The 19,578-nt window shown below is 44.4% G+C and overlaps 1 protein-coding gene and 1 non-coding gene across 3 annotated transcripts in view; both read right to left on the bottom strand.

The window, feature by feature from the left end:
- LOC124787808 (integrin alpha-PS1) overlaps positions 1-19,578 on the bottom strand; it is a 563,745-nt gene that overhangs the window by 341,224 nt on the left and 202,943 nt on the right. The gene's annotated exons all lie outside the window — the stretch shown is intronic.
- Positions 3,303-3,377, bottom strand: Trnas-cga. The gene has a single exon. It is a non-coding gene; the product is annotated as a tRNA-Ser (tRNA).

Below are 19,578 nucleotides of genomic sequence, written 5' to 3'. Positions count from 1 at the left end.
TAGTCTTAATTACTTCTAACATTTCTCTTTCCTCATTCGCTCTGTGTAACACAACCTTATTCCTTATTTTATATGTCCGTTTCACACCTATTCATCTCCAGATGAAAATCTCGCTTCCCTATTCTCCATCACACAGTCCACCTTTGGGCACCGTAAAGGACAACACTTCATACAAAACACTTCAATAGGGTCTCCATTAATTGTTTATTTAGTAAACTTGTGAAAATATTCATTCTTCTGTAAAACATTAATTTTTCAATAGTTTTCCTTATTTTTATTTCCCAATTATACGTCATATTACTGTTTGCTTTGCATCCGAGGTATATGGAGCTGTCAACTTGTTCTATTAAGCCATCACAATTTTCATTTTCACATTCCTCGATTGCCTTGTAAAATCCATTGCCTTAGTGTCCTTCACGTTTATTTGCATTTAATATTCCTCACAAATGGCGCTCAGTTCTAATACACTGCTGATGGCCTTTTCATTTTCAGTTAGTTATCCAGTGCCACCACGTCACAGCAAATGTTATAAACTTCGTTATCCTTCCTTGTATAGTCACGCTACTCTTTTGTTGGAAGGAGTTTTCAACTGCGTCACCTAAGGGGAAACTAAAAGAGACTAGATAAAAATAATAGCATTGTCTAATCCCTCTCCGAATTTCAATTCATTCTGTCACCTCACTTCCTACTCTTACTTTGTCTTTGGGATCCTATGTGAACTGCACATCAGTTTGTCAAGTTAATTTGTATCCTCCTCAGAACATCTAAAAGTTTAATCCACCCAGCACTGGATGTCAAATAGCTGCTGCTGATGCTATTCTGACCTATCGTGCTGATGAAAACCCTAGAAGTTATGGTGTAAATTAATTCAATCAACGGATCGAAGTCATGTGTTCAGTGACACATTGATCATGTGGCGAAACGGAATATGTCGGAATGGAGGGCCAAGTACTGGACTACGTCTTCCGAAATTATGCTGGTCGAGGAACAAAATGGTAAGTGCCAAAATAAGTTTGAAGGCACAGAGAATTAAAGAAAAAAATGTGTGTGCAGTCCCTAAGCTTACACACTACTTAACCTAAATTATCCTAAGGACAAACACACACACCTATGCCCGAGGGAGGACTCGAAACTCCGCAGGTTGATCCAGAAATCTGAATAATTTTATTGTACAAACATTTTGTTCTGGATTGCTTTTAATACCTATATGCTTCCATATAGACATAAAAAACAATAAATAGAAATATTCAAGAATAAACACATTACTGTTGCAGAGAAACCATTATGTTACATAAATTACATACGGTAACAACAGGACGTAAAGATAGATAATCATATGAGAATATTTATGAAGAGTTACTCAAAGACTTAACTGCACAGCTCGTTGCTTGAAAGTACTTCTTCACTTACCACTCATATCACTGATGTGTCCATTGTCCAAACGAATTGGTTTTAGTGAAATGAAAAATCCATGATGACCAGCAGGCCGTAATCTAAGAGCGATTGGGCGTTGGCATAGTTTCTTCTTTTAAAAGTCGTATTTTAATCGAAGATTAAGAACTGGGCCTTGTCTCCCACTTTTCCTGAAACTTATTTGGTGTCAGATGTCGCGACAATGTCTCCGCTGATAGGATGACAGCCAGATCGTCAACAATTTTCATTATGGAGAAAATTGCTTCTCTCAAGTGTCTTATTTGAAATAAGTGCTCCCTTTTCAGGCTACAAAAATAAATGGATTCTTCCTGGCTGATTTCTGGATGATATTAAACCACTCTTCTGGAATGTACAGTTCTGTACCTGTCGGTGGGAGGGGAGGTTAATTTTCAACTGCCGCAAAATCTCCATCAGACGGCAACATATGACCGCTGACGGGTAAGTGGCGTTCAATCACTTGAAATCGTCCAGATGATATTATGTACTACCAGAACAGAACCACTTCTTATTTTGGCCGCAGCATTTGTCAGGAATTGTTACAAGAATCTATCCGTTTACGTAGTTTTTTGATTATTAGTAGTGTACACACTTTAACTTGGTTGACTTTAAATAGGGTTGCCGTGTGCAGGTCAAGCATGTGCAGCAACGGAGAGAAGTAATGCAGGGGAAGTATCTTTAGTAACAAATGTCTACCCTCACTATGGACAGTTAGCTTTGTTTTCTGGGGAGTTGTGGGTAGCATCAGCGATGCACGACGAATTCCTTCAGATTCTTTCTAAAACACACACACACAAACTAAATATCATTCATCTTTCACTACTTTAAAAATAAAAGTGTTCCAAGAAAAGTCTTTTATTCTACAGTTTAGATAGGGGCTAAGGTTTTGTTTTGTTTTGCTGTGCTTTACGGCGCAACAAACAACTGGGGTCATAAGCGCCCAAGTCAAAACTATAGAACACGATGACAGAGAGGAGTTAAAAGACCCAATGGACAGAATAGGAGACAGCTAAAAGCAGGCACGTGGAAAAACGGCTAAAAAAGCACCATACAGAAATGGAGGTCCAAAACTAAAACTTAAATGGCCTTCGCCATATTGCTTCGGCGGATAAAAAGTAAAACGCGGTCGACAGCCCGCGCGTCATTCGCTAACACGGCTGATAAATTAGACAGCGCTGTACACTGTTCATTCCTTAGTGCAGCGGGTGCAGGAAAACTGCCACTTGCTCACTTTTGGTGGAGCCAGTGTCATGTTTCTGTGGGTCCCTGGCCATGTCGGTCTGCCAGGAAACGAGGCTGCTGACGCTGCTGCCAAGGCTGCAGTCCTCATACCTCAGCCCACGAGTACCTCTATTCCCTCCGATGATATCTGCGTTGCCGTCTGTCAGGAGGTGGTGTCCCTTTGGCATCGCCAATGGTCTTCCCTTCATGGGAATAAGCTTCGGCTTATTAAGCCTCTTCCAGCGCCTTGCACGATCTCCTCTCGGCCCTCCAGCCGGAAGGAGATTATTTTAACTTGGCTGCTACTTTGAAGGAGACAACACTAAACCTGACTATAACGGTAAGCAACGTTTTATTTCACATCTGTCTCATTAATTTATTGTCGCGCCTCGTACTTTAGTTTAAGATAAAAAAAATTCCATGTGTTTCCCTACAAAATAGCACTAAACCCAGCTCTTTATCTTCTTTCAACAAATTTATATGAATTTTTAAAGTTTTAAAGTTCTTTTCGAAACACCCTCAATGTACTTTTCTTTGGTGAAGGAATTTGGGAAGGCGTTTGTCAAGGTTTCAGTCGACCACGTCTGACCACCACGAAAGAGGATCACCGCACAGTACACCGTATGAAACTTCCTGGAAGATCAAAACTGTGCGCCGGACCGAGACTCGAACTCGGGACCTTTGCCTTTCGCGGGCAAGTGCTCTACCAACTGAGCTACCCAAGCACGACTCACGCCCCGTCCTCACAGCTTTACTTCTGCCAGTACCTCGTCTCCTACCTTCCAAACTTAACAGAAGCTCTCCTGCGAACCTTGCAGAACTAGCACTCATGAAAGAAATGATATTGCGGAGACATGGTTAGCCACAGCCTGGGGGATGTTTCCAGAATGAGATTTTCACTCTGCAGTGGAGTGTGCGCTGATATGAAACTTCCTGGCAGATTAAAACTGTGTGCCGGACCGAGACTCGAAATCGTGACCTTTGCCTTTCGCGGGCAAGTGCTCTACCACCTGAGCTACCCAAGCACGACTCGCGCCCCGTCCTCACAGCTTTACTTCCGCCAGTACCTCGTCTCCTACCTTCCAAACTTTACAGAAGCTGTCCTGCGAACCATGCAAGACTAGCACTCCCTAAAGAAAGGATACTGCGGAGACATGATTAGCCACAGCCTGGGGGATGTTTCCAGAATGAGATTTTCACTCTGCAGCCGATTGTGCGCTGATATGAAACTTCCTAAGTACACCGTATCCCCTTTCGATCTGTGCCTGCTGACCGGGAACAAGTAATGGACCCCCTGCAACGTTCTGTGTCATTCCACACCATTGGCTGGAGATTAGAAGCAGCCAGGCTGGGGAATTACCGTCCCATGCATAGACAGCCGTTAACACCGCGACACAAACGCCTGCGTTTGGAGTAGTGCTGTGACCAGGCGGTATGGACTTTTGATGAATTTTGTCGCAATGTGTTCAGCGACGAAGCAAGGCGTTGCACTACCCCTGCATGAACATCGTCGGCGTTTTGGAGAGGCAGAGCGGCGTTACTCCTAGTGTCAAGGTATGGAGAGCCATTGGGCATGCTTCAGGTCACGTCTTACAGTGGTTGCGGGAACTCTGACGTCATAGCGGTGCGACACGGGCATCCTACGTCCTGGTGTGGTGCCTCTCATGCCACAGTATCGTGGTGCCATTTTCCAACAGGGCAATGCTTGTCCACACATGGCACGTGTCTCTATGAACTACCTGCGTGACGTCGAGGTATTCCCGTGGCAAGCAAGAACCAGATCTGTCCCCAATAGAGCATCTGTGCGGCCAACTCGCACGTCAACTCCGTCTCAGTATCAGTATTAGTATCCAGGATGTCGTGAACCAGTTGTACCAATTATGGTCCGGTTTGCGCCGAGTGGGGAGGGGGGGGGGGGGCGTCATACTGATGAGTGGTTCATGCTATCAAATTCTTCGTACACTTCACTCGATTTCATAGCCGCTTAAGTATATGATAGCCCTTGGCCCATGCTGGCGGGTGGGAGTCGTGGATCGATCAGGTAACCGGTTCAACGACCTTCCACTTGTTATTGGTTTAAAGTTAATATAAACCGCGAGATGGTGTGTTTCACCTGCGCAAGTGAAACATTTAATCCTTTACTTGGCGTTGCTCCATGGTGAGCGAAGAAAAGTAAGAAAATCGGAATGTGACGGGACTTTGTTACGAGACAGTATAACGAGAGGACGTGTGTGAAGTATGTGCAATTAAACAGTCATAGTTAGCCGTCATATTGTTTTTTGAGATTTACAAGCGATATGTAACGTTAATGTGGGGTTTAGTAACGGCCATAATACAGTCTCTTGCATTTCAAAGGTAATTGTGCGTATTTAATTATGATCAAAGGATTCTGCGATGAACTGTTACGTACTACAAGCTTGTATAGGACTTTGAACATTTGGTAGTCGATGTTTGCTATAGAACTTTCTTCAGTAACACGCTCAAAAGCACAGAGAAAGTTTTCTCTGCTGAAACGAACTCATTTCACTCGCAGACAATCATCGAATGACCAAATGCGAATGGCAGTGTTTCAGTTCGAGAAGATCCTACAGAAGTTTTCTTTCTCTTACATTTCAAGGATTTTACAGGCGACCGTCGGAGTCGGCAGCTGCTTCTACATCACGAGAGTAACTTGTCTACGTGCACGAAATTAGGTACGCGGTGGGATATTGTCCTTCACAGAGATACAGACAGACACTGCACACACTAGTCCAATAACAACGAGTTTAATATTATCAACTTGAAACATTAATTTCTTCTTTTGAGCAGTAATATTTTAAGTGACATCTCATACTGTCACAACCCAAGAAGTTTCATTTCCTCCACTTCCAGGTCCTTCACTTTCTTTGTCAGACATGATTTTATTGACAGGAATGAAGAACATGGGATACTCAAACTAATTTGGCTCGCTGGCTAATTCTAAGGGTACGGGATTCAATTCTCTATCGGTTCTAGTGTTTTTCCCTACAGCTTCTTTCACTTCTGTTAATGGTATATTAACGTAAAAATTCTACGTTGCAAAGCGATTCAGAATCCAGTTGAACGAAAGACACGCCTAAATCCGCTGGGTAACTAAGTTCACAAATCTGAGGAAGGCAACGACATGCAAGCCCCGTAAGAACCACACCTAGTAAGGTGTCTTCAACCAAACCTTCGGGTTTAGGGCAGTTTTACCTGGTCATCTTAACTAGTCACCTGTAAAGAGACCGTTTCGGCAAAATTTTATTCAGGAAAGACTAAGTTTTATACTCAAAAATATGTACTGGTCTGAAACAGTGAAAGACAAAAAAATTACTAAGCATCTCACCTACACGTACACATATTCAAACCATCCAGAAGTACTTCAAAATAACACGACGCTTTTTCTTTGGAGCTGTGCATTAATACGCTCACACCAGACTGGAGGACGGGTAGTCTGCGCAAGTGCTTATGAAAGTATTTCTGGACCCGCCTACCCGCGAATTATATGGAACTGAATATTCAGCGGCAAGGTCGCCAAATAGCTTGGCGGCGGATTACAAAGTACAAACGTAGATGCGACCGCCGATACTGCTGTCTGCCCCTCCCTATGCAAATACTGTGGCAAGTAACACACAGCCCACACACCGGTTCATTTTCTCCTCGCCTATCACCTGTACGACTACAAAACGAGTCACGATGTCAGATGCCGAGTCGAGATGTTATCCGTATCCTCTCATCGATCGGTCACCGAGATAACGCCGTACAGATTCGACATTGAAATGCAAATCAGAGTAGCCCGACAGTTCAGTGAGACACTCCTCGCTACTTTGGTCCACTACCGTGTTGTGGTCACCTGTTGCTCGTATCAGCGCTACAGGCCCAAATTCATCTTTTATCCGCGACTGGAGAAAATTCGAAGAGACTGTTTAGTATTGAAGAGGGCGTCTTCGTACTGGGATAAAATTTTTACAAAGGATAGAGTGTAGATGTTGCAGCTTCCGTCAGTTTCTTTTTAAAGGAACGAACGTGGCGATGGGGATGGTAGAGATTAAAATCGGTGACTGAGTTCTGATTTCCAACGAACAAGTAAATTTAACCCTACCTCCTAATCTTTTGCTGTCTTGACTGTGACCCACATCGGACTACATCTCTTCTGGCAGGGGTTTCTGATTATTATGTAAAGGATTGTAGCAAGAAACAGGAGAATTCTATAGACCAGAAGTCGGATAGATCTGGTAAAATCTTGCATATATTTCCATAAACAGACACATGGAAATGCGAAATAGCCCGTTGCAGTTAAATACCAAACACGTAGGAATAACACAAAGCTGCAGGACTATGAAATATAAACGAGCGTTCTGTTAACTCATTTAGCCCTTGATCAGAGAGAGAACTAGGAACAAAACAGTCAGAAAATGGTTCAAATGGCTCTGAGCACTATGCGACTTAACTTCATCAGTCGCCTAGAACTTAGAACTAATTAAACCTAACTAACCTAAGGACATCACACATATCCATGCCCGAGGCAGGATTCGAACCTGCGACCGCAGCGGTCGCCCGGTTCCAGACTGCAGCGCCTAGAACCGCACGGCCACTCCGGCCGGCAAAACAGTCAGACAGAGCAGCTCACTAATTAAGAAGACACTACATATAACATTATATTTTGGAGATTCTCTGTCGGACAGCTTTCACATCCGATCTCGGTAACTTGTCCGAGGTCGCAGTTTACCATTACATGCCACATTTGAAAAATGAAGAGTTTCGGAGGTCCGAGTATTTTCGGAATTTTAAACGGACTAGAGAAGTTATTTTATTGCCAAGTACAGATCATCGAAAATACGTCTGCTGCTAAAGCTTAAAGAAAAAAATGCTTACGTACGTCATGTTCACCTCGTACTTTCAACAACATTCGCTATGCTTTGAAGTAGGATAAGCAATAGGCTGTGTTTAATAACATCGACGATGTCTACAGGTTCAAGGGCGCCTAAGGACAAACAAGACGATATTTACCAAACTCACGAGCCAGATGGATCCTATATTCAGTAACTATTGCTTCAAGCCTACCAGAAACGTAAATGGTTTTGCTTTTATTGAACGCAAACGATTCGCCAAAATAGGTGATTTTTGTAAGTTGTTTCATAACCGGCAATTAGTGCTATTTTTGGGCTTAAACAGGAGTAGGTTTCGGAAGTAGAACTTCCATAGTTACATTAGGCCTACTCATGGAAGACGCCACTACTGGCGCATGTATAGGGTGAACATTATAAAACGGACACACTGCAAGGACGGATTCCTAACTGGAAATGGAGGAAAAAAAGGTCCTCTGAACATGTGTGCGGAAATGCATTTTTGGTTAGCTGGTTGGCTTTGGGGCCAGGGGACCAAACAGCGAGATCATCGATACAATCGGATCAGGAAGGGGTGAGGAAAGAAATCGACCGTCCATTTCAAAGGAACCAATCCGGCACTCGCCTGAAGCGATTAGGTAAATCACGGAAAACCTACATCAGAATCGCCGGACGCGGGTTTGAACCGTCGTCCTCCCGAATGCGAGTCCAATATGCTAACCACTGTGCCACCTCGCTCGTGAAATTGTTGCCACGGTAGATGGTGCGGATTGATTTCTAAAGGGTACTGAATCGAACTCCAGTACATCTTCCAAATCTGGTGTACGCACAGTCCGCCGCCTCTCTGCACGTTTGTCTGTCTGAAAGGACCATTTATTACACAGACGCCCAAAAAGGGATCGATATGTTCTGTGACGTGGCTGGTGTATGTGAAAGTACTTGTTTTGGAATAGCCGTACTGCGTCTCGACTGTTTCCATCTGCTTAGCCGGAAGCAAGCACCATCTCGACTTTTTACCCGGCATGAATACCGGAACATTCTGCCGCTTACAGTATGCTGCGTCAACTACACAGCATATACAGGGTGGTCCATTGATATCTCACGAAATAAGCATCAAACGAAGAAACTACAAAGAACGAAACTCGTCTAGCTTGAAGGGGGCAACTAGATGGCGCGATGGTTGGCCCGCTAGATGGCGCTGCCATAGGTCAAACGGATAACAACCGCGTTTTTTAAAATAGGAATCCCCATTTTTTATTACATATTCGTGTAGTACGTAAAGAAATATGAATGTTTGAGTTGAACCACTTTTTTCGCTTTGTGATAGATGGCGATGTAATAGTCACAAACGTATAAATACGTGGTATCACGTAACATTCCGCCAATGCGGACGGTATTTGCTTCGTGATACATTACCCGTGTTAAAATGTACCGTTTAACAATTGCGGAAAAGGTCGAAATCGTGTTGATGTATGGCTATTGTGATCAGAATGCCCAACTGGTGTGTGCTATGTATGCTGCTCGGCATCCTGCACGACATCATCCAAGTGTCCGGACCGTTCGCCGGATAGTTACGTTATTTAAGGAAACAGGAAGTGTTGAGCCACATGTGAAACGTCAACCACGACCTGCAACAAATGATGATGCTCCAGTAAGTGTTTTAGCTGCTGTCGCGGCTAATCTGCACATCAGTAGCAGACTAATTGCGCGAGAATCGGGAATCTCAAAAACGTCGGTGTTGAGAATGCTACATCAACATCGATTGCACCCGTACCATATTTCTATGCACCAGGAATTGCATGGCGACGACTTTGAACGTCGTGTACAGTTCTGCCACTGGGCACATACTTAAGTATCCAAAAAAACTGATTACGAGAAATTGAAACAAAAGATTTGCATGTCATTCTCTTCTCAATGATGACATATCAAAGCATTCCAATTACATAATCTTGTTGTCTTTTTCATCTTCTTCAATTTTCTTTGTTATTCTGCCTTCCTCTGTCATGCTTTCAGTAGCTTTGTCAGCTTCAGCGACACGTTGCCTCTCCACCCGTAGCAGCCCACTTTTTATGTTGTCCCCAATTTTGATGCCTAGTCTGCTAACGTTTCCTTACCTGCTTGCTCGATCATTAAAATATACTACGGCGACCATCACACCAATCATAAAAACTGACATGCCTACAACAACAGTTTTTGGCAAGCATTCCCAAATACAACTATTCTATCGGCAAAAAGATCAATAGCAAAAAATCCCTGCTCATAGTACAGGCGGAATGTTCTTCAAAAAATCGTAAAACCAAGTAGCTATGATGGAAATAGTGGCGCCAAAATTAAATAACGACACCCTGTAGGCAAGGTTTTGTGATGAAAGTAGCGCGACAGCTAGGCATTTAAAATACACGCATCGCATCTACTTTAAAAAGGCATTTAAATACGAAAATGATGAGGTGCTATGCAGAAAGAATCATAGAAATTTACTACATAAAAATTTCCATTTTTTGGGCCCTCGTGAAGTCCAGGACATCTTATGGCGATAGTGCGTGACCTGTGCACATATACCTGCCTCCACATACCTCTGGAAACTACCAAGATCTTGCCGAGTCCGATCCACGCAAAACCACTGCTGTATTCCGTTCTAAAGCTGGACCAGCGTACTACAAACCAGGTGGTTACAACGTTTCAGCTCATCCGTGTAGACGTATACTGTAGAGCCAAAGAAACTGGCACACCTGCCTAATATCGTGTAGTGCACAAGACGTGGCATGGACTCGACTACTGTCTGAAGTAGTGCTGGAGGTAATTGACACCTTGAATGCTGCAGGACTGTCCATAAATCCGTAAGAGTACGAAGGGGTGGAGATCTCTTCTGAAAAGCACATTGCAAGGCATACCAGATACGCTCAATAATGTTTATGTCTTGGAAATTTTGGTGGCCAGTGGAAGTGTTTAAACTCAGAAGAGTGTTCCTGGAGTCACTCTGTAGCAAGTCTGGACATGTCGGGTATCGCATTCTCCTGCAGGAATTGCCCAAGTCTGTCGGAATCGACAATGGACATGTATGGATGCAGGTGATCAGACAGGATGCTTACGTGTGTGTCGCCTGTCAGAGTCGTATCCAGACGTATCAGGGGTCGCATATCACTCCAACTGCACACGCCCCACACTATTACAGAGCCTCCACCAGCCTGAACAATCCCCTGCTGACATGTAGGGTCCACGGATTTATGAGGTTGTCTCCATACCCGTACACTTCCATCCGCTAGATACAATTTGAAACGAGACTCGTCCGACCAGGCAACACATTTCCAGTCATCAACAGTCCAATGTCGGTGTTGACGGGCTCAGGCGAGGCGTAAAGCTGTGTCTCGTGCCGTCATCAAAGATACACGAGTGGGCCTTCCTCGCCGAAAGATCATATCGAAGATGTATCGTTGAATGTTTCGCATGCTGACACTTGTTGATGGCCCAGCACTGAAATCTGCAACAATTTGCAGAAAATCTCGTTCTTGCAGGATCTTTTTCCGGCCGCAACGATGTCGCAGATTTGGTGTTTTACCGGGTTGATATTTACGGTACAATCGGGAAACGTACGTACGGAAAAATCTCCATTTCATCGCTACCTCGGAGATGCTGTGTCCTATCGCTCATGTGCCAACTATAACAACACGTTCAAACTCACTTCAATCTTGATAACCTGCCAATGTAGCAGCAGTAACCGATCTAACAACTGCGCCAGACACTTGTAGTCTTATATAGGCATTGCCGACCGCAACGCCGTATTCTGCCTGGTTACATATCGCTGTGACAGCAAAGGACTTGGAAGAGCAGTTGAACGGAATGGATAGTGTCTTGAAAGGAGGATATAAGATGAACACCAAAAAAAAAAAAGAAAACGAGGATAATGGAATGTAGTCAAATTAAGTCGGGTGATGTTGAGGGAATTACATTAGGAAATGAGACACTTAAAGTAGTTAAGGAGTTTTGCTATTTGGGGAGCAAAATAACTGATGATGGTCGAAGTAGAGAGGATATAAAATGTAGACTGGAAATGGCAAGGAAAGCGTTTCTGAAGAAGAGAAATTTGCTAACATCGAGTATAGATTTAAGTGTCAGGAAGTCATTTCTGAAAGTATTTGTATGGAGTGTAGCCATGTATGCCGGCCGCGGTGGTCTAGCGGTTCTAGGTGCACAGTCTGGAACCGCGCGGCTGCTACGGTCGCAGGTTCGAATCCTGCCTCGGGCATCGATGTGTGTGATGTCCTTAGGTTAGTTAGGTTTAAGTAGTTCTAAGTTCTAGGGGACTTATGACCACAGATGTTAAGTCCCATAGTGCTCAGAGCCATTTGAACCATTTTTGTAGCCATGTATGGAAGTGAAACATGGACGATAAATAGTTTGGACAAGAAGAGAATAGAAGCTTTGGAAATGTGGTGCTACAGAAGAATGCTGAAGATTAGATGGGTAGATCACATAACTAATGAGGAGGTATTGAATAGGATTGGGGGGGGGGGGGGAGAGAAGTTTGTGGCACAACTTGACTAGAAGAAGGGATCGGTTGGTAGGACATGTTCTGAGACATCGAGGGATCACCAATTTAGTATTAGAGGGCAGCGTGGAGGGTAAAAATTGTAGAAGGAGACCAGAGATGAATACACTAAGCAGATTGAGAAGGATGTAGGCTGCAGTAGGTACTGGGAGATGAAGAAGCTTGCACAGGATAGAGTAGCATGAAGAGCTGCATCAAACCAGTCTCAGGACTGAAGACCAGAACAACAACAACAACATATCTCTGTATTTGAATACGGATGCCTGTACCAGTTTCTTCCGCGCTTCAGTGTACTATATATAAAGCATAAATTTTTGAAGAAGGTAGGATCAGAATTTTACTGAATAAAAAAAATTTCCATTTATTGGGCCCTCATGACATCCAAGTCCCCTTAAGGGAATACTGTCTGGCCTGTGCGTAGCCATCTGCTGGCAGATACCTCTGGAAATCTATATGATCTTGCCGAATCCAAGCCACGCAAAACCGCCAGTGTATTTCGTTCGAAAGGTGGACCAACAAGCCACTAAGCAGGTGGTCACAATGTTTCGCTCGCATTCGGGAGGACGACGGTTCAATCTCGCGTCCGCTGATCCTGCTTTAGGTTTTCTGTGGTTTCCCTAAATCGCTTCAGGCAAATGCCGGGATGGTTCCTCTCACAAGGCACGACTTCCTTCCCCATCCTTCCCTAATCCGACGAGACCGATGACCTCGCTGTTTGGTCTCTTCCCCCAAATCAATCGAATCCGCTATGTTTTGGCTCATTCGTGTAGATGTAGAATGTTATCGGAGTCCTCAGTGACAGCGCAGAGGCAGAACTAATGTTGAGCTTCCGAACGGACGTGGCGACCTCGGCCAACACCGACTCAAAGCGACACCCCCGGGATAACAAGGCCGTCCAGCAGTGTTAGTGACGTCACACTAAGCGGCCCATAGCCGACGCAGCAGTCCACGGACACCTCCGTACAGACGCGCCTGATGCTAACGATCTTCTGTCCGTCATACAGAAAGGAGCCAACTATAATTCGAACCAAAGACCAAATTATATATATTCTTGTAAACAGCATAAAGGTTCATAACGAAATACCGATTACATATACGGGCAGGAATAAGTTTAATCGATTGAGGAACTTTGCCACTATTTTATAATTGTCAGAACACTATTTAGCTTTAAAACTCGCATACAGGTGGTGACAAATGCCAACTGACAGCAGGACTTAACATTTTCAAGCTATTACACTGAAAGTAAATTATCTTAAACACTGTCATACATAGCAAAACCCTCACAACTTTCGTTTACAATAAGGTAACAAGAGTTCGCTTTATCTCATAAAACAGATGACTATTGTGAATTTACTCATATGTTCATGGTGACAGCTCTTTTCAAGAATTTTTGCAAGTGTATCCCCAGTAATAAAGAATGGAAACTAAAGATAGATATCAAATATTCTCCTTTTAACATAGACATCACTGAACACAAGATTCTGTCTTGCACTGTGATACTAAGGGACTGCTCTTTCCTTTAAGAAAAGCCTGAAAATTTGAAGTTCACTCTTCTGTTGAAGATACACTTCTTGAAACAATATTAAAAATGTTATGAAAGGTAAGGAAATGATAAACAACCAAATGCATTACATGTAAGAATGTGAGCAAAAGGCTGAGACTCTTTTTACTTACCATTTTCAATCTCTCTACAGCTTTTCCACGTAGAAATCACCAACTGCAAGTCTCGTTATCGCTGTCTGTTACTAACAAAGTGCTTTTCTATTTAGAAAACCTGACAATTTGATGTTCATTCTGGTACTGAAGATAAACACATTTCAGTGGAGTTCTAGAACCTATTCCTGCCCGTATATGTAATCGGTATTTCGTTATGAACCTTTATGCTGTTTACAAGACTATATATAATTTGGTCTTTGGTTGGAATTATAGTTGGCTCCTTTCTGTATGACGGACAGGAGATCGTTAGCATGAGGCGCGTCTGTACGGAGGTGTCCGTGGACTGCTGCGTCGGCTATGGGCCGCTTAGTGTGACGTCACTAACACTGCTGGACGGCCTTGTTATCCCGGGGGTGTCGCTCAAAGGAAGGCCTCGGCGCTTGTTGGTGACGTCACGTCAGCTAGGCACGGCGAACGCTAGGTCTGTTGCAGGCAGAAACGCCTGGGCGTGCTTAACACAATAAATCTCTTATTTTTGGACAAAATGTTTGGTATTGTTTTGGATTCTGCAATTTTATTTAGACGAAAGATTTTCTTACTATCGTAAAGTTACAAATGAAGATCATAGTTCTGTATTACTGAATCCTGTCGAAACAACCGTAGATCAATATGAGAAGATCCTTTGCCCCATTGCTAGCTTCGGGAAATTTTACATTCAAGTAACTATATTTACTTGATCCATTTTGTTATCGAAACTTACCCCAACCCCCTTACAATTAACTCGTTTCTTTTATTTATTTATTTATTTATTTATTTTCGCTTGACATCGTCACTGGAAATGTGAACTAATTTACACGTGTAAATGTCCAACTGTTGCCAGTCATTGGATTACAGTCGTTTTCAACGAAAGGAATTCTAAACAGGAAACAAAATAGCTTCATACATCGAAAATACTGCTGAGCTTAAACTTTTTTAAACATGCACATTAGAAAAGATAAATATTCCCCTCTTGCAACCGAAAGGAGAAACTTTATAAGATAAAAAAATTTTGTTTAATAAAACAAGTATCTCTCTTTTGCCTCTTCTTCTGTCCCCCACCCCCTCCCCCAAGGTGAACAATCGCAAGATATTTCATTAACATTCAGTTCTCCTCACCCCATAGTCAACCAAGATACCTAAAGAAGAGCAGCAATATCTTCACAGTTTCTTGTAAAAGCAACCCAGTACAAACGTAACTTCCTCAGATTTACAAATAAGGTAAAGAAGCACGAATTTTGTTGCTGCTCGACCATGAAGTTGTTTTTGTATGTCAATCCTTAAAACAGGTGGAAATTTAAGTCCAGTAGTACACTGTTTGTTAAGAAGTGTAATGAATTGCACAATCAATTGATTGCAGAAATCTCTCAGAACAATGTGTGTTGGTCAATTACCGCCAATAGTTTCACATTTCCCTGTGTCAGAGAGGGAGACACCACCATTATGAGTACGCCTGCAACAGACCTGGAGTTCGCCGTGCCACCTGACGTGCGTCGGCGACGGCCTTTTAAAGGAGGACCGCCCGGGAGCAGGGCGCTTACAGTCAGGGCAGAACGGCGGTCGCCTTGTAAGGCAGCAGAAACCTGGCCAAACTGCGAGTCGCCACTTACCGTCAGCACAGCGGCACAGGCGGACGCGAAACTACGAGTGATGCACCGATTTTGCTCATATTCGGCAGTACACAGGTAGATGCAATAATTGCTGCTGCAGGATACGTTACGACAGCCAATAAAATGGCAAAGTTTACGAGGGGAAACAGAGCTGAGACAAGGAGACGAGTTATCAACTGTGCTTTTCACTCTGGCACTCGAAAGTTAATCCGGAGTTCAATAAAGAGAACTTGTAACACGCCCGGGAGTACAAATGGGTGGGGGTACGTTAAACTGGTTGTCTCCACTTCTGCTTTTCTTGACCGTGCGCCCTATCCACACCACGAACCTGATAAACCCGCGGCGGTCGTACTGTTCTGCTCCACACTGCTGCTGGCTTGCTTGAAATTATCTATCGAACTATGCAAGCGGGTTTAGGGGAGCCACTCAACGTTGAAACACAACACTGTTTGACGTCCGGTATGAACAACTATATTCTGAGATGATTAAAGGAAATCGCAGGTTGCACTGTTTACATTCTAATTCACATGTGTTATCCCAATTAATGGATGATTAACAGTCGACAATATCATTCGGACGAGCGTACGCGTAAACGACACGACGGGTGTGATTGTTGATGATGCGGAAGCCGAATGTTCGCTCGAAAGTTCTTAAGCTCGTCACGCATACACAGATATCTGGTAATAGTCCTCCTTGTCACTAGTAATGATATAACACTGTTCGTAAATTTAATTTTCCAGTTCTCACTTGTACGAGCGTGCGCGCTTGATTGTTGATGATGCGGAACGCGATGATCTAACGCACGTTCTCACGCTCGCTACAAGACACTGGCACTTCACTGCACTCTTTTATGGTAACTAATTTTTACTGATTCACATTGGTTCATTCTGGGAGACGGAACACGGCGCGGATGATCGATGCTGTGCGACGCGCAACGAGAGGATACATAAATACGTTATCGACGACACTGCTCATTTTTAAATTACATCTTGACGCACTTTCCTCTGAATCACTTCCATATTTCATCACTTTACTGTAACAGCACTTGTAGCAATGCTTCAACCTGAATACTAACAAAGCCTCTCACATGCAGAGCTACACACTACACAACATCACAATACCGTGTCCCGCGCTCGACTCTATAGACGCGGCTGCCCGCAAAGATACTCCACAACTAAGCCAGCGATATGACTATACACTTGCAAAAAATGGTTCAAATGGCTCTGAGTACTATGGGACTTAACATCTGAGGTCATTAGTCCCCTAGAACTTAGAACTACTTAAACCTAACTAACCTAAGGACATCACACACATCCATGCCCGAGGCAGGATTCGAACCTACGACCGTAGCAGTCACGCGATTCCAGACTGAAGCGCCTAGAACCGCACGGCCACAACGGCCGGCAATACGCTTACAAACTTCCATAGTGTTCAAATCGACAATGAAAATGTTAGCTGCTCAGCCTATGCAGATGACATTCCCCGAATAGCATGCGCACAAGAAGAACTTAAAATCAGTATTCTGACAGTGGAATAGTGATATCGAAGTTCGAGCTATAAATTAGGGGAGGCGTCAATACCAGTTGCAACATAGTTTTTTTCCTTAGCCAATTTCGGTTGAAAAAAATTACGAATTTGTTGTGTGAAGTCGTGGAATATTCCCGCTACAGCCTCTATAATTTCATGAAGTTTCGATAGGTGGCGACACTACGCGTAATCGTAAATATGGCGTCAATACGGACGTGCGTTCCAAGCAGAGAGCTGTCATTGACTTTCTTTTGGTGAAAAACCAGAGCATCGCAGATATTCACAGGCGCTTGAAGAATGGCTACGCTGTGAACAAAAGCACGGCGGGTTGTTGAGACACAGAAGACATTTCGTGCACAACATCCTGCACCGGCAACACTTTCGCAATTATTGATGGCTGTAGAGGCAGAATGGCTCAACATTTCCACAGGGGATTTTCAACAACTTATTGAGTCCATGCCACGTCGAAATGCTGCACTATGCCGGGCAAAAGGAGATTCGTCCGACATCAAATTAGGAGGTATCCCATGACTTTTGTCACCTCAGTGTCATTTCTGATAGTCACATGTGCTCTACGACCCGATAAAACTTTTGTTGGATGTGGGTTATTTGGGCGTGACTTGTCTGGCAAGCAGTGGTGCCGCCGCGCCGACTGTCACCGGCGCACGCCCTGGTTCAGAAGTAGTCCCCCATCAGCGCGCGCAGCGGGTGGTTCGCGACGGCAGTGTCTGGGCGGCCGCAGCCCTCGTCATCGGCTCGGTAGAGCTTCGCGCACGCCCTGTGCCTGCCTTCTCGCTTCGAGTACAAACAAACAACCGACCGCACGCTCACGTGCACCCTGTCAGCCCACTCCATTAATAAGCCCGTCCGCCCTGCCCGGCGACAGCTCCGCTCTTGTTCTCCTCGCCAGAGCACGAGGCCTACGTGACGCATCCTGTCAGGGGCCCGTTGGACGCGACTGGGCCAATACAGTCGGTGGCCGCTGTGTTATTGAGATCATACTTCTCTGCCACTTAATACGACGTCTCTCAGTTACACACTGACGAGCCAAAGAAACTGCCACACCTGCCTAATATCGTGTAAGGCCCCCTACAGCACGCAGAAGTGCCGCAACACGGCGTGGCTTGAACTCAATGTATGAATTAGTGCTGGAGGGAACTGACACCATGAATCCTGCAGGGCTGTCCATAAACCCGTAAGAGTAGGAGGGGTGGAGATCTCTTCTGAACAGCACGTTGCAGGGCATCCCAGATATGCTCCATAATGTTCACGTTTGAGGATTTGGTGGCCAGTTGAAGTGTTTAAAGAGTGTTCCTGGAGCTATTGTGTAGCAATTCTGGACGTCTGGGTGTCGTATTGTCCTGCTGGAATTGCCCAGGTCAGTTGGTATGCACAATGGACATGAATGGATGCAGGTGATCACACAGGATGCTAACATACATGTCACATGCCAGAGTTATATCTACATGTATCAGAGGTCCCACATCACTCCCACGGCCCACACCATTGCAGAGCCTCCACCAGCTTGAACAGTCCTCTGCTGACACGCAGGGTCCATGGATTCATGAGGTTGTCTCAATACCCGTAAACGTCCAGCCACTTGATACAATTTGAAACGAGACTCGTCCGACCAGACAATATGTTTCCAGTCACCAACAGTCCAACGTCGGTGTTGACTGGCCCAGACGAGGCGTAAAGCCTTGTGTCGTGCATTCATCAAGGGTAGAGAGTGGGTCTTCGGCTCCAAAAGCTCATATCGATGATGTCTCGTCGAATGGTTCGCACGCTGACACCTGTCGGTGGCCCAGCACTGAAACCTGCAGCAAGTAGAGGAAGGGTTGCACTACCGTCATGCTGAACGATTCTCTTCAGTCGTCGTTGGTCCCGTTCTTGCACAACCTTTTTCCGGACTCATCGATGTCGGAGATTTGATTTTAACGGATTCCTAATATTCACGGTATAGTCCTGAAATGGTCGTACGGGAAAATCCCCACTTCATCGCTACCTCGGAGATGCTGTGTCTCATCGCTCTTGCGCCGACTATAACACCACGTTCAATCTCACTCAAATCTTGATAAAGTGCCATTGCAGCAGCAGTAACCGATGTAACCACCGCACCAGCCACTTCTTGTCTTATGTACGCGTTACCGACCGCAGCGCCGTATTCTGCTGTTCACATATCTCTGTATTTGAATGGCTATACCAGTTTCTTTGGCGCTTCAGTGCATGTGGAACAACGCAGCCTCACTGTATCGATGCAGACTGTTCTCCGCTAGTGCGAAGCATATGTTTTGTTGAAATTTTTGACGATATTCACCATATGATCAAAAGTACCAAGATATTTCTGTGTAACATAAAACTGACAACTAGATTTCACGAGAGGCAGCCCCACCAGTAAAAAAGTGGCAGGGAATATTGCGTTGTCAATACAGAAGCAGTAACAGCAGTAACGGTCAGGTGAATTCACTGACTCCGAAAGTGAATGTCGTCAGAGTAACAAATCCATCAGGAACATTACAGTCCTTCTACAGCTGCCCAAATTGGATGTCGGTGATGTGATTGAGAAATGGAAAAGCGTGCCAGGCGCAAATGTTTCTGCCTGCCTCCACAACTATCAACCCTGTATCGAACCCGAACGGAAGAACATGTCTGAAATGTTCGATTTCTCCACTTGGCACTCCATCTTCTAGCGTCCACAGCTCAC

The sequence above is a fragment of the Schistocerca piceifrons genome, chromosome 3, assembly GCF_021461385.2.
Source record: "Schistocerca piceifrons isolate TAMUIC-IGC-003096 chromosome 3, iqSchPice1.1, whole genome shotgun sequence".
NCBI lineage: Eukaryota > Metazoa > Arthropoda > Insecta > Orthoptera > Acrididae > Schistocerca > Schistocerca piceifrons.
This window is presented reverse-complemented; position numbering and strand designations above follow the sequence as displayed.